This window comes from Oenanthe melanoleuca, chromosome 2 (genome assembly GCF_029582105.1).
Source record: "Oenanthe melanoleuca isolate GR-GAL-2019-014 chromosome 2, OMel1.0, whole genome shotgun sequence".
In the NCBI taxonomy this organism is placed as follows: domain Eukaryota; kingdom Metazoa; phylum Chordata; class Aves; order Passeriformes; family Muscicapidae; genus Oenanthe; species Oenanthe melanoleuca.
In genome coordinates, this window is record NC_079335.1 from 35883024 (window position 1) to 35896045 (window position 13022).

The 13022-nt window shown below is 39.2% G+C and overlaps 1 protein-coding gene across 2 annotated transcripts in view; it reads right to left on the reverse strand.

The window, feature by feature from the left end:
* NKAIN3 (sodium/potassium transporting ATPase interacting 3) overlaps positions 1-13022 on the reverse strand; it is a 328068-nt gene that overhangs the window by 174528 nt on the left and 140518 nt on the right. The gene's annotated exons all lie outside the window — the stretch shown is intronic.

The window sequence follows — 13022 nt, forward strand, 5'->3', positions numbered from 1 at the left end:
AAATAATGGCAGCCTAAGAGCTCTTCTCCCACTGTCTTCATGGCATTTTGGGTCTGGATTTAGTTGGGTGTGGAAAAGGAGGAAGCTGAGAAGCATCAGCCTTTATCTCTGCATCAGCATGTGGCTCTTAGGTGATTCTGCATTTCTGAACATTAGGCAAAAACCAAAAAGCCAGATATAAAATTCTTCCACAAACACATTTGCTACTCATTTTTGACAATCCAATCCACTGTTCTAAGCACAGAAAAATCAACTTTCTTCGCAGCATATTTGCTGGAGTTTAAACTTAGTTCAATATTTTTGCAGCTGTAGCAAGATATTCTTGAGCAGCTAAACAGAAACCTACTGAGAAACAACTGAGTTTCTGTGCTTGCTAGAATTTATTAACATCTACTTGATTTTACTACATTGTTACAAACCCTAAAATTTACTGAAATATGCACTTGCAATATTTATAACTGAGACAGATGGAGCAAGCATGGCTCTATGAATACCAACCAAAGTATTATAATATGTGGGTATTTCACATAAACCATTTCAATTTACACATTATGGCCAGATTCAATCTTCACCTGCAAGATGAGGCTAGGTGTCACTGAGAGCAGAATCCATTTTTCTGTACAAAACCCCTCCCTTACAGCAGACATGAAAACCATATTCTCTATGCTGAAGTTAATAAATATGATAAATTTAAACAATGAAATGTACAGAAGTTGAGTCATCAACTTGGCACAGCTCCTTTGCAATCAGTGAAGTTGCACTGACTTTTATCAGCTAAACATCTGGCCCAGCATATATAAATTAAAAATCACACAGTACAATACAAGGGTCCCCCAAATCCCATGTGCAAGATGGTAAATAAAGAGTTTTGAAAGCTCTTTGGCCCAGGCAGAACTTACAGTTCATGGTCTAGCAACAACATACTGAGTCCTGGACGACATAGAAAGGCATTTATGACATCCATGACCAGAGCCAGAGACTTTTTCATTCCCATTACAAGTGGAAATCTGGGTGAGCAAAATAGCTAAAAAAATTCACAGACCACCAGTCTTAAGAGACAATGTGTGTTCTTCCTGGAGCCCTGCCATTAGGAAGCAAGCAGAGGCTGGAGCTGTCAGATCCAACTGGATTTGCTTAGTGCCACCTCTGCCCTGACAGTCACTGAAACTCTCCTGCAGCTTTGGTCTTCACCTGCACCAATAAATGGAGAGTGCCCTGTCACACTCCCAGCACTGAAGGCAGCTGGCTCAGCATTGCCACCATAAAGTGTCCTTGGCTCTGAAACAGGGCAGCTGTGTGCAAACTGCACACTTACCTACTCAAAACGTCCCCTGGCCATGAGTTACCCACTCTTTGGGAAGAGCACTGCTCACAATAACCCTGGAGAATGTGACAGAAAGCTCTAATGGCTCACTAAAATCCACAATGTCACTGCCTGGCTACCTCCCAGCACAAGAATGTGCTGGTGTCAGGAGCAGAGAGTGGGTACTGAGGAAACTCACACTGGTGGGTCATGGAGGCCATTATGCATTTTATGTAGCTTTGAAACACCTAGAGCTGTCTGAAAGACAAAAGCCTGCAGCACAGATGTGGATGAACCTGTTTAGTATCTGTCCCTGCTTAAACTGACCCTTGGGATAAACTTTCAGATCATCACCTTAAATGCCTGAAAAATAATAATTCTAGTAATACTAGAACATAAATGAACATAAATGAACATAAATGAACAGAACCACTGCACTTTGCCACCAGACTCATGCTAAAAGGCTTGGTGTTCAGCTCATGCCTAAACTGGATCAGATAAAAAGTTTGCATCTCCCTGATATCTGCCAAGCAAGTTCTGAATACATCCATCAGGCAGGTCTGGGCTCCCACAAAATAGCTCAGTGGCCACAAGTATATTCCCAAAGATGAGAGTGCACATGTGTATATTCACCATAGACAGAGTTACACATGAAAAAAAGTCTTTCCATGAATGACTGTGATTAAGGTACCCACCAAAAACACAGAGAAATAAATTTCCATTTCATATTATTGCCTATTGAGTTATTCATTCCTCTCCTCCCACTCTCTATCCATTAGGATACCAAGGGAAAGAGCTTCTCTTTGAAGCTGTGTCACAGGCAAAAAATAAAAATTTGTATTTCACGATTCAAAAAGAGAGTGCAAGCAGAAACATGAGGGTACAGTCTGTTGCTTATGGCACTTACACAAAACTGGGAGAGCTGCTCATGTTTCTTGCCTGCAGAGTTTGCTCTTTATTTTATGTACAGCAACAGCATGAAACCACTGAAGGAGCCCTGGAAGCCAAGCATACAGTACCTTTCCTTCCCCACTAAGAAGTGCTTTCACCATCAGGCTATGCAGAGAGACCTTCCTGCACAGCTAACTCTCATTTATTTTGCTCTTGTCACCAACACAGAGCTATTTGTCTCATCCCCAAAGCCCACAGAATACATTAGCAGGGGTGGTGCAGGGGGTGAAGGGAATCTAAAGAAAAGAAAGAGGTAGGAGGATGTCTTTCCTCCTCAAATTGCTACTCTCTGCTAAATTATAACACCTTGCAGACAACACAGACAGAAGTTAAAAACCTAATAATTCATGATCATGGCAGAGGAAACATACTAAGATCTGTTTTCTTTATACCATGAGCAATATGGATTGAATAGAGGAATCATCTGAGTGCTGGTGTTCTTATGTCTGGTATTCACCCAGCAGAGCCCCCAAGAAACAGTGAAGGCCACAAGGCTTTTAGTTCTGTGCAAATGAAAAAGCAATCCCTAACATAAGCTGTGATTCAGGTAATTGATTTGACAGAACTCATCAGAATAAAGGGAAGGAAACAGGCACTGGTGCACATTTACAAGTTGATTTTGCTCAGATATGAAGAGCCCATACTGTTGTTTGTCCAAATAAAAAATCTCTCTGTCCATCAGTGGCCACCAAACTAGCCTAGATCTTGTGAGAGATGGTTTCACTTGGAGTTATGTGCATGTGAATACTTCAAAATGCTACACCAGAGATATTTTTATTATAAGGAGGCTTTTTTCTCAACAAGAATTTTGTTTTCCTCAACAAGGAATTTTCCCACATGAATTCCTAATTTCATCACCATTTTTAGATTCTTCTGAAAACAGCCTAATAAACTGAAACCCAGAGGGAAGGGAGAGCTGGCTCAACATCTCCCACTGCTAGAAGTCAGATAATCAGTTTAGTAGGGCAGAGGAGCTCGAGGCTGCAGCTGGGCTATGCTGGATGTGACTGAGCTCCTCTGGGGTTTATTATCATACCAGCTCCCTGCCAAGCTGGGAGAGGCTGTACCCCCACAACTTGTGACAACTAAGATAACAAAGTTTGGGACTGTCCATAATAAAATGTTGTTTGATACTTTTTTAAATGAGTAACATAGAAGTGGAATGAAAACCCAAACATTTCTTACAAATAAAAGAGGAGGGTTTGTTTTGGCAACTAAGATACTGGTTGGATGCTTGTGATGAAACCTATGTCCAGTTGAGTGAAATATTTTCATAAGAACTTATAAAAATCTATCAAAGTTGATGGGAAATAGCATTTTATTATCATAGCAAGACTTGGAAAAGGATATATGATATTTCTTATTACTGCTGGCAAGGGAGCTCTTTGTTATTTAGTCATCATCATCACTGAACATCTTGTAATGCAAAGTGCATGACTCAGGAGACCAGGACCAGCAGTAAAATGCTCCAGTGGGACTGTAGCACTTCACTTAATGAAGTCTTGGGTTTTTACCTCTTTTTTTCACTAACTCTTCCAAACATTTCCCACTTCCCACTTCCAGCAGAGCACAAGCTGCAAGATGGGGCTGCAATAGTCTCTCAGGGTGAACTTTCTCTTCCAGCCATGCTCAAGCCCTTTTGTATTAAGAACAGCAAAAACTTTAGGTGAACTAATCTATTTGAATTCTGAGCTTCTTCACCTAGAGAGGTCAACCAGATGTGCAGCACAATTGGAACCCCCTGAACAGAAAAAATAGTGTGACTGTAGCATTAGTGCTTCACAAGCAGCTTAAGGCAAAGCAGTAGCAAAGTAAAAGGTGGTGATCAGCAATGCTGCATAGGATCTGCAGAAAGAAATCACCAAGATGCTCCTCATCAATAGAGAAATCACAAAACATTTCTGAGAGAAAGCTTCAACAGGGTGCCCTGTGGATTAAACCCTTCCTTTAAATTCTCAGGTCCTATTATACTTCAAAATATATATCAGAAGCTGTCTGAGTGATGAGACACCACAGCAGAGTAACAAAGACAACTTTTCAAATATGTGCTAAAACTCAATTTTCTCTTCTGTCAGAAACATCAAGGAAAACAGTCAGTTTTATATTTTAATGGAAAAGTTTTATAAATGACATGTTAGTTTGAGATTAATAAATAGAACCAAATACATAACAGAAGAAGTCCCCATATCAAGATGGATAGTTTTCATATATAATAGATATTTCATAAAAGAAAAGACCCAAAAGTGGCATAATATAAACAGAAGACTATAAAATTGCTAAATATAAAAATAAAAGGTTAATACAGCTGCAAATTTGATATCCTATAAATTACTAAATTTAAAAAATAGGGTAATATAATCTACTCTGCACTTGATATTAAAAATCTGTCATGTAAAACAATCCCTAAAAATTATAACAACCAGAAAAATATCAGTAATATATCTAACAATTTGTATTTGACAAATCTAACAAAAATCAAAGAAATATTTAATAACTGGAGAGCTGTAAAACTACTTGGCTTTGAAGTCCTTTTTGAAATTTAAACCATTTTACAAGCTAGGGAAAAAAAGAAGAAAAATGATGACTTCACAAATAGACACTGCTGTTACAAATGGACTCAGCTTTCAAAAATTAAAATAGTATACAAAAAATGGTGAATCAAAAAATTACAGTTCATAGTATTCATTTTCAGGTCATAGTATTCAAATTCAGGTCAGGAATTTTCTGTAACATTTGAATTATGCATGTAAGATTCAGAGTTGGCTGATATTGCTAATACTTATCCCAGAAATTCCAGTGCACAGTGCATCATCCATACTAACTGCTGCTCCTAAGGATAAAGATGTTTTCTTCAAAATTCTCATCTTCATCTTATGATCATAAATTTAACCTGTGGCTTCAGGAAGAATCTCCTGGACATGATGAATCTCTGAGGAATGTTGGTCTTTTTACCTTTACCACTGATTCCAGTGTGCTGTGCTGAATTACAGTTTAATCCAGTTTGGCAGAGGCAGCTGCTAAAAACTGAAGTGGTTCCCCAGACTCCTCCAAAGACACTTCACCTGGAGCTTTAAGTGCCCTTTGTTCTGAAGCCCCAGGATGCTTTTGCTAAGCTCAGCAGTGCAATCACAACCTATCCTCCCATCCCATCCCATCCCATCCCATCCCATCCCATCCCATCCCATCCCATCCCATCCCATCCCATCCCATCCCATCCCATCCCATCCCATCCCATCCCATCCGCATCTCTCCTCTCCTCTCCTCTCCTCTCCTCTCCTCTCCTCTCCTCTCCTCTCCTCTCCTCTCCTCTCCTCTCCTCTCCTCTCCTCTCCTCTCCTCTCCTCTCCTCTCCTCTCCTCTCCTCTCCTCTCCTCTCCTCTCCTCTCCTCTCCTCTCCTCTCCTCTCCTCTCCTCTCCTCTCCTCTCCTCTCCTCTCCTCTCCTCTCCTCTCCCAGAAATCTGCCCACCAACCAGCCCAAGGGAGATGGAGTTGCAGGAGAGGGCAGTGGGAGCCTCCTGCACCACCCTGCAGCCTGAGCATTCGGCTGGAAGAGACAAGACCTTGGATCAAGGTCACTCTTAGCACCAGCCACATTTGACTTAAAGCCTGTCTTCACATTGCAGGGCTCTTAGGTGTGTATTTCTTTTTCCTTGACAGATGTTCCACTGAGAAAACATTTTTGTAAAACCTTGGGGCAAGCGCTCAGTGCTCGCATTTGGAAAATACGCACTTTCTAATTTAAGGGGAAAAGATATAAAAAATCTGCCAAGCTCCTCTGGATAAAACCTCAGCATTGGAGAATAAAAGATTGACTTACCACATGGTAAGCCCCAGGATTTCTAACAGGAAATTAACAGGTGATGAAAGAAGATGGTTAAAATAAATAAGCAAGTAAATAAGTTGCATCAAAGACCAATGGTAATGCATAAACCATTTTTTATACAAATTTTATATTCCTGCTGTGATTTCAGAATTTTACTGACAGGCTTGACTTCAGTAGAAAGGAAGATAAGATTTAGCACCAGAGAAATGCCAGGTTTTTAATGCAAGGGAGAGCATTGAAACCTGGAGAGGAGGTGTCAGATGATCACTCTTAGCTGAAGAATGCTATTTAGCATGTTTCTGATCCTCAGCTGAATATTACAGTCTCCTTATCTGTAACTTACCATCTTCCAATAGAGGCTTCATTACCAAACATGAGTGTAGTCAGTGTCACAATTAAACATTTAACTTTGACTTAGATCACTGCTTCATAGCTTTGGTGGCAGTTAAAGGAATCATCTGACCACAGAAGAAACTCTCATCAGATTTTTAATGATCTGTATTCACTTGTCCAGGTGAAATACTAGCTTTTGGGTGATTTTAAGATGGCAATCCTTTATAACAGCTCACTAAATACATTTATAAGACTGTCTGTCATGGAGGTTATTGAATGTCAGGAAAGATCTGAGTAAATCACAAATATTTATAGTAAGTTCAGTTTAATGGAGCAAAAGAGAAACTTAGCTTTCTGACAAGTAATTGTCAGAGAAGAAAAAAAAAACCTGATGATGAAAAGTGCCTTTGCAGTCTTGGTCAGACAAATAGGTAATTGGCTGTCACTTGAGTAATTTTAAATAAAATATAAAGCAAAAGAAATATATGTGCTGAAGGAGCTCGATAAAAGAGCAACAACCAAGATTAGTGAAGGCCAAAGCATAAAACCAAAGAAAAGAAAGGCAGGTTCAGTAAGAAATATGTTGTCTTTTCAAGACAGCCTGGTCTGCTTTTCAACATGCTCTTCTTATTCAGCTGTTCCACTCATATGGAAAATACTCAGAATTAAGTAAAGGTTTTCCCACCATTCTGGAACTGCTTTTGTAAAAGAGTTCAGTGGAGGGTGATGGCAGTGACAGCACATAACATTGCTGAAGACATGATATTTTAACAAAACAAAAAAAAACCCCAAAACTTCTGAGGAGAAAAAATGTTTCACTCCTCAATACTTTACCAGTTGTTCTTTGATAAATGTTTAAGAAAAGAGACAGGCAAGGAGTGAGCAGTATATGTTCAATGATTTTTGAAAGCCAATACACTACTCTAACAACTCAGAACCAAAAGACCCCATTAAATAAATAGCAAAGAAGTTGATCTAATCAGGTAATTTGGACCCTAGTATAAAAGGAGAACTGGTAAATGCCAGAACTTTAAAACCTATAAATTTAATTAGAGGGTGCTGAAAAGATTTTCCCCACATTTTAACAAATATATACATATATTTAATATCACTATTTAACATTGTCAGACAGACACAAAACTAAGGTAATTCTTAATAGGAAACTGTTTTTCTAATTATGTGTACTATAAAAGTCCTGCAGCTACACTGGTGATGTGCAGGAAGATTCTGAGTGATGGATTTGATATGATGCTGTTATGTATTTCACCAGACTGAGCCCAGACCTCCAGCTTTGTCTCTGACAAAGCTCACACAAAGTCAAAAGAAGCCATGACTACATCAAGGCTGCAGGATCTGGCTCAGAAAGGCAATAGTAAATTATTTAAGAATCTCATCAGCATAAGAAGAAGAGTTTGCTAATATTTATTCTGCATTATCATCTGACTGCAGTGATATAAAAGGTGGCCTCAAATAATTCCAGTTCCCAGCACACTGCAGGTGCCAGGGTGATATACCAGGCTGATGGCTACATCTGTACCAAGCAGACCCCATAAAAATGCAGTTACAGTCTGTGGGTAGCCATGATAGGGAAGAAAGCAGCTATTGTAATAAAACCCCATAGCACCAACTCGTTACAGCACAGTGATTTAAGATTGAATTTCAACCCTCCAATGAAGCTGTAACTGATCCCAAAACACTAAAGTCAAGCCCCTTGGCTGCTTGACCTATAAAATCCTGCAAACAGCTGGAATGAACATGCTTACAATGGCATTTAAGACTCCCTTGGTTGTTTCATTTAAATGCCAGTCCACATACAGCAAAAGACAGCATAAGACATGGTTATAGGTTAAAAATCTTTAAATATTTCTGTCTTACTACAGATGAAAAAGCCCATGTCAAAAGACACTAGAGAGAATGGAAAAGCAAATTACAATTGACTTCTTTAAGATTATATCAAGCTGCATATGTGGTGGATTTAGTCCAAAAGAAAGTTTTCATTTGCCACACCATTACATCCCTTCACATCTTCAAATACAAATTCTTGTAATTGTTTGGTTTGGTTTTTTTAAAATTTATTTCTACATTTGAACACATCCAGTGTATCTCTGCACCTTTACAGGCTTCCTCAATGCACAGGTCTAAGACACGGTGAAGTACCTAATGACTAAGTAACAAAAGTGAGAGTTGAACAGGTTGAATACTTCTTTCAATTCTAAAGGCATGGTAGGCAAGGTTAAGAGGTAACAGATAAGGAGGTAACTTGATAACAATGAAGCTGACAGCCCTAGATCCCTCCTAGATCCTGATGACCATGGGATGCAGTTTAAGAAAGGAGAGAAAAATGAGAGAAAAAGAAAAATTTGGGAACTTATGCTGCAGGATCTGTATCCAACCCATCCTCAGCATGAAGAGTCTGACTGTGAGGGAAGAGATGCTGAGATGGGCACCCAGACTGCAAAGTGAAAGAATTGAACTCCCTGTAAGGTAAATAGGTAAAACAATATTTAGAACCTCTAGTCATTAATTTCATGCTCCTTCTTTCCTCTACTCTTGAAATAACTCTCTTTAAAGCCCTCTAAACCTGTGTTTTAAAAGAAGACAGAAAATTAAAGCAGATGGAGCTCTCCTTCCATGACTAAGGAAGATACATGTTCAGAGCTCACATGGACTTGGACAAGCTGGACAGTTAGAGCTCCAAATTTAACAAACTAAAATTGTTTGATATGAGCTTTGGCATGAAACATCAAATGGCACAAATTGATTCATGCCAGGCTTGAGAAAACGAGGCTTCCCACAGGATGGTGGATCTTATGTTTAGTTTGTGGTTCCAAAAAGGCAGTCAGTGCATCTTCAATCACCAACTCTCTTCAGGCAAAACAAAGTATTAAGCCAAGGCAGTCAAGTAATAAAAATCATGTGCTGGCTGTTACCCTTAATTTGAGCCACAGCACAGAGCTATTTCCACAGCAGGCAGGAGTTCAGATGACTGCCTGGATAATATTTCCATTTTTTTCCCCAGAAAACTTCTCTCCAATGCATCTCTCGAACGCCAGCCATGCAAAAATAGAATGAGAGACTGCTTATATTCAACAGATGCACAAGGGGGGAAAAAGCAGTTTAGCACCAGCTCAGAAGTCTGATGATGTGTTTAAATAGATCCCTGCACTGCAGGTCATTCACTTGCTCTCAAAAGCCAATTTCAAGTATAGCAGCAACACTCACAGGTCCTTTGACTCTGTCATTGCATATGATGAGACTGCATTGATGTTACCATTGCACTGACAAAAAGAACTCTCTGATACTGGATAATTTCATGTTGTCATGTAAAACATAGAAATATCCTCCTTTGTTTACAGCACAACAAAAACATCCCTCCACCTCCTGAGTTATTTGGCCAGGAGGAAGGGTTGGGATAGGACTGAAACAGCAGCATGACAAATCATGCTCATGTTATCTTAAGTAATTAATCAGTAAAGTTTATTGTATGAATAACTTTCAATACAGGGCTATATGGGCATTTTTGTCTCATTTAGACATGTAAGTTTGCTTTGATTAAAAAGAATGGGAAGTTTGAGATTATTCTCAAAAATGAAAGAATACTGTAGTTAGAGGTGGTGGCAACATAGCCATATCTTGCTTTAAATCTCACTCTTTCACAGATATTCTAAGATCTGGCCATTCTCTTGTGAAAATAAAACTCCAAATTCACATTATTTTCTGTGATTTTGTAGCCTACTCACACACAATGAAGAATAAAGTTCTCAAAGTATATACATAACTACATGTGTGGTTTACTAGAAAGTTGTCAATTTAAGTTGTCAAAGAAATACTTATTCTGGAAATTGATTGTTATAGAGCTACAGGGAAATAAAGGACGTCTTTTGGGTTGTTTAAGCTAGATCCTTTTATACCAAAATTAACTCCACTCTCAACTTCTTTGAAGGAGTTCAATTTCTACATAAACTGTCTTGATTCCCCCCAGCCCTTTTGGAATGCCATTCCAAAATGTCATTGTTCAAACAGCACCCATTTCACCTTGACTTCATCTTCCCTGAACATGTGTGGCCAGCATTCTTCTAGATGTGCAGACAAGCTCCCACATGGTCCTTTTCCAATGGAAATACATATTTTCACTTGGAATCTAATAATAAGATCTTGACTTTGGCTTGTTACAAACTGGTAATTCATTGTTCATAAGAGAGAAGGATGAATTATGATCTGAATTTAAAATAAGTATTAAGAAGTAGGGATGATACTTTTCAGGGTCATTTAAAAACTCAAAGGTATTCATAGAGAAGTGTAAACATTCTGTGTATGTTATATATTTATATCTCTTTCATAAAATAAGTGTACAAATTGTTTAATCTTAACTTCTTGCTCTAACAGAACTTAATTCATCTCTCAGTGACTTACTTCCATTTGTCTAGTTATTTCCATTAAATCCTCCAACTTCAGCTTTTTCTCCATAGCAGATGGACTGCAGTGCTTCAGAAAAGTTTATCTAGCCTTGTCCTTGCAAACCACAGATGCAGTAATTATCCCCCTTTACCTTCCCAATTCCTGCCACTTTCCACTAGCCCCACTTCTTTTATTTCAGCATGCACTACAAAAAGATGATAACTAGTGATGTTCAGAGGAGCTGTTAATTTATCTCAGCAGTGGTCTCTCTATTTATCCCATCACTCAAACCTTCTCCAGCAGCTCTTTTGTCCATTCCTAGGCACAGCCAAGACATACCCATACTTGTCAATTGTCTCTCAAAAGGCTTAGAGCAGAACAAACAAGCTGAGGAAAGCAGGGGGGCTACCAGAATGTCACAAAAGACACCAATGCTGTTCAAAGGCTGGAGAGAATTATTCCTAATTACCTAGAGATGCTCAGCAAGACTGCACAGGCAAAAGTGAAGACAGAGACTGATCTGAAGTGATGCAGTATAATAGATTTCTCCTTTGGTTTTCAGAATACTCATCCCAAGATCTGCAAAATTCCTCAAATGTTTGTCAGTTTGTGTTAATGCTACTGTGCACATAATGTTCCTACACAGCAGAGGTAAGCACACAACAGCCCTAACTAGTTGCAAAGCATTTTCTGACCTATAGCACAATAATGTTTCCTCCAGACTACTTGGATTGCATAAGTTGATGCTGTGCAAATTCCTCCTGGCTATCATCCAGAACTGTGCAAACTTGTCCAGGGAGCATCAGGAGATGGGACAGTTTTACAGGAAACCAGTGTTTAAGTAAATGCATGGGTCCTACTTGAGCACTAGTAGAGTAAAATGGTTCATGGAATGGTAAAGGTCAGAGGGGACCTGGCCCCCTGCTCAGCCCAGGCCACCCAGGACCATGTCTAGATCCACACTGAATATCTCCCAGGGTAGGGACTCCCCTCTGGGAGACCTGTGCCAGGGCTCAGTCACCCTCCCACAGTAAAGTGTTTCTTTCTCAGAGCCTTTCAGAATGTGATTTCTAGTGAATTCATCAGATGTGCTATGGCAGTCTCTGTGGAAAAGGGGGAACTTTTAGAAAATATAAGAAACTCCAAGGCATGTTTCTGTCTTCAAAACATGCTGGTTTCATTGCTGTGGCAGACCTGATGTGACTAAACCAGCATCAAATTTATAACTTGAGCAAGTTAGTTTTCATGTGGAGAACAAAAGGAGACAGTACCCAAGTAAGAAGCTAAGAGAAATTCAGAGCAAAGGCCCTGGCAAAACTCAGAACCTGGAACCCTTGGTCTCATCAGTTCCCCCAATGAAGCCAGAAGGGCTCTCTCATGAGCCACAGGATGACATCAATGATTGAATGGTAAGTGTGCTAAATGGTAGAACTCTCAAAATTCACCCTGAGCTCTATGAGATAAAGGAAGATCTTTAGAGGTGTCTGGAACTTCAGAGCACTATGCAATTTCCTCTATTGAATCACAATATTAACTTAAGCAAAATGAATGTCAGATGAATCAGAATCTGATTAGAGATACCTGCAGTAAATTGTAAGACCAACCAATTGATAAGTGGCTAAACATAAAATATGGATCAGAAAATAAACATGTCTCAAGCATCTGCAGAAGGATGATAGTCTTGCTGGCTCCATGGCTGAAAAAAATTACACTTGGGAAAAGCAGTAGCAGCCAGAAATCTCAAACATTTCCTTCCACAACTATTGGTACCACAGGTCACAGTGAGACTTTTGGAAGATATCATCTAGAGATTCTTATTATGGAACTACTGAAGTTCACATTACTGACAGCAAAAAGCAGTTGGAACACTGGAATACCATTTGTCTCCTCTGAGCAGGCCACTAAGTATGCCTGAGGACATTTCCTTTGCCTGCTTTTCTGCAAAAAACACAAATTACTTGCATGTACTTTGCAGTGCCAGAACATATTCTCACCTGCTCAATATGCACAAGGCTGGAAAGCATATCTCTACCAAATTTGACTTTAATAAATTCTGTTTACTTCAAGACTTTCAAGAAGTTTATATGATTTTATTTAAATGATGGCAGATTTTTGTCTACCATTTCCCCATAGAAGTAGAGTTGTGGTCTTGATATTTCAGTAGTATGACTTAATTTCAAGATTCAGAAAAAAAAAAAAAAAAAAAGGAAATT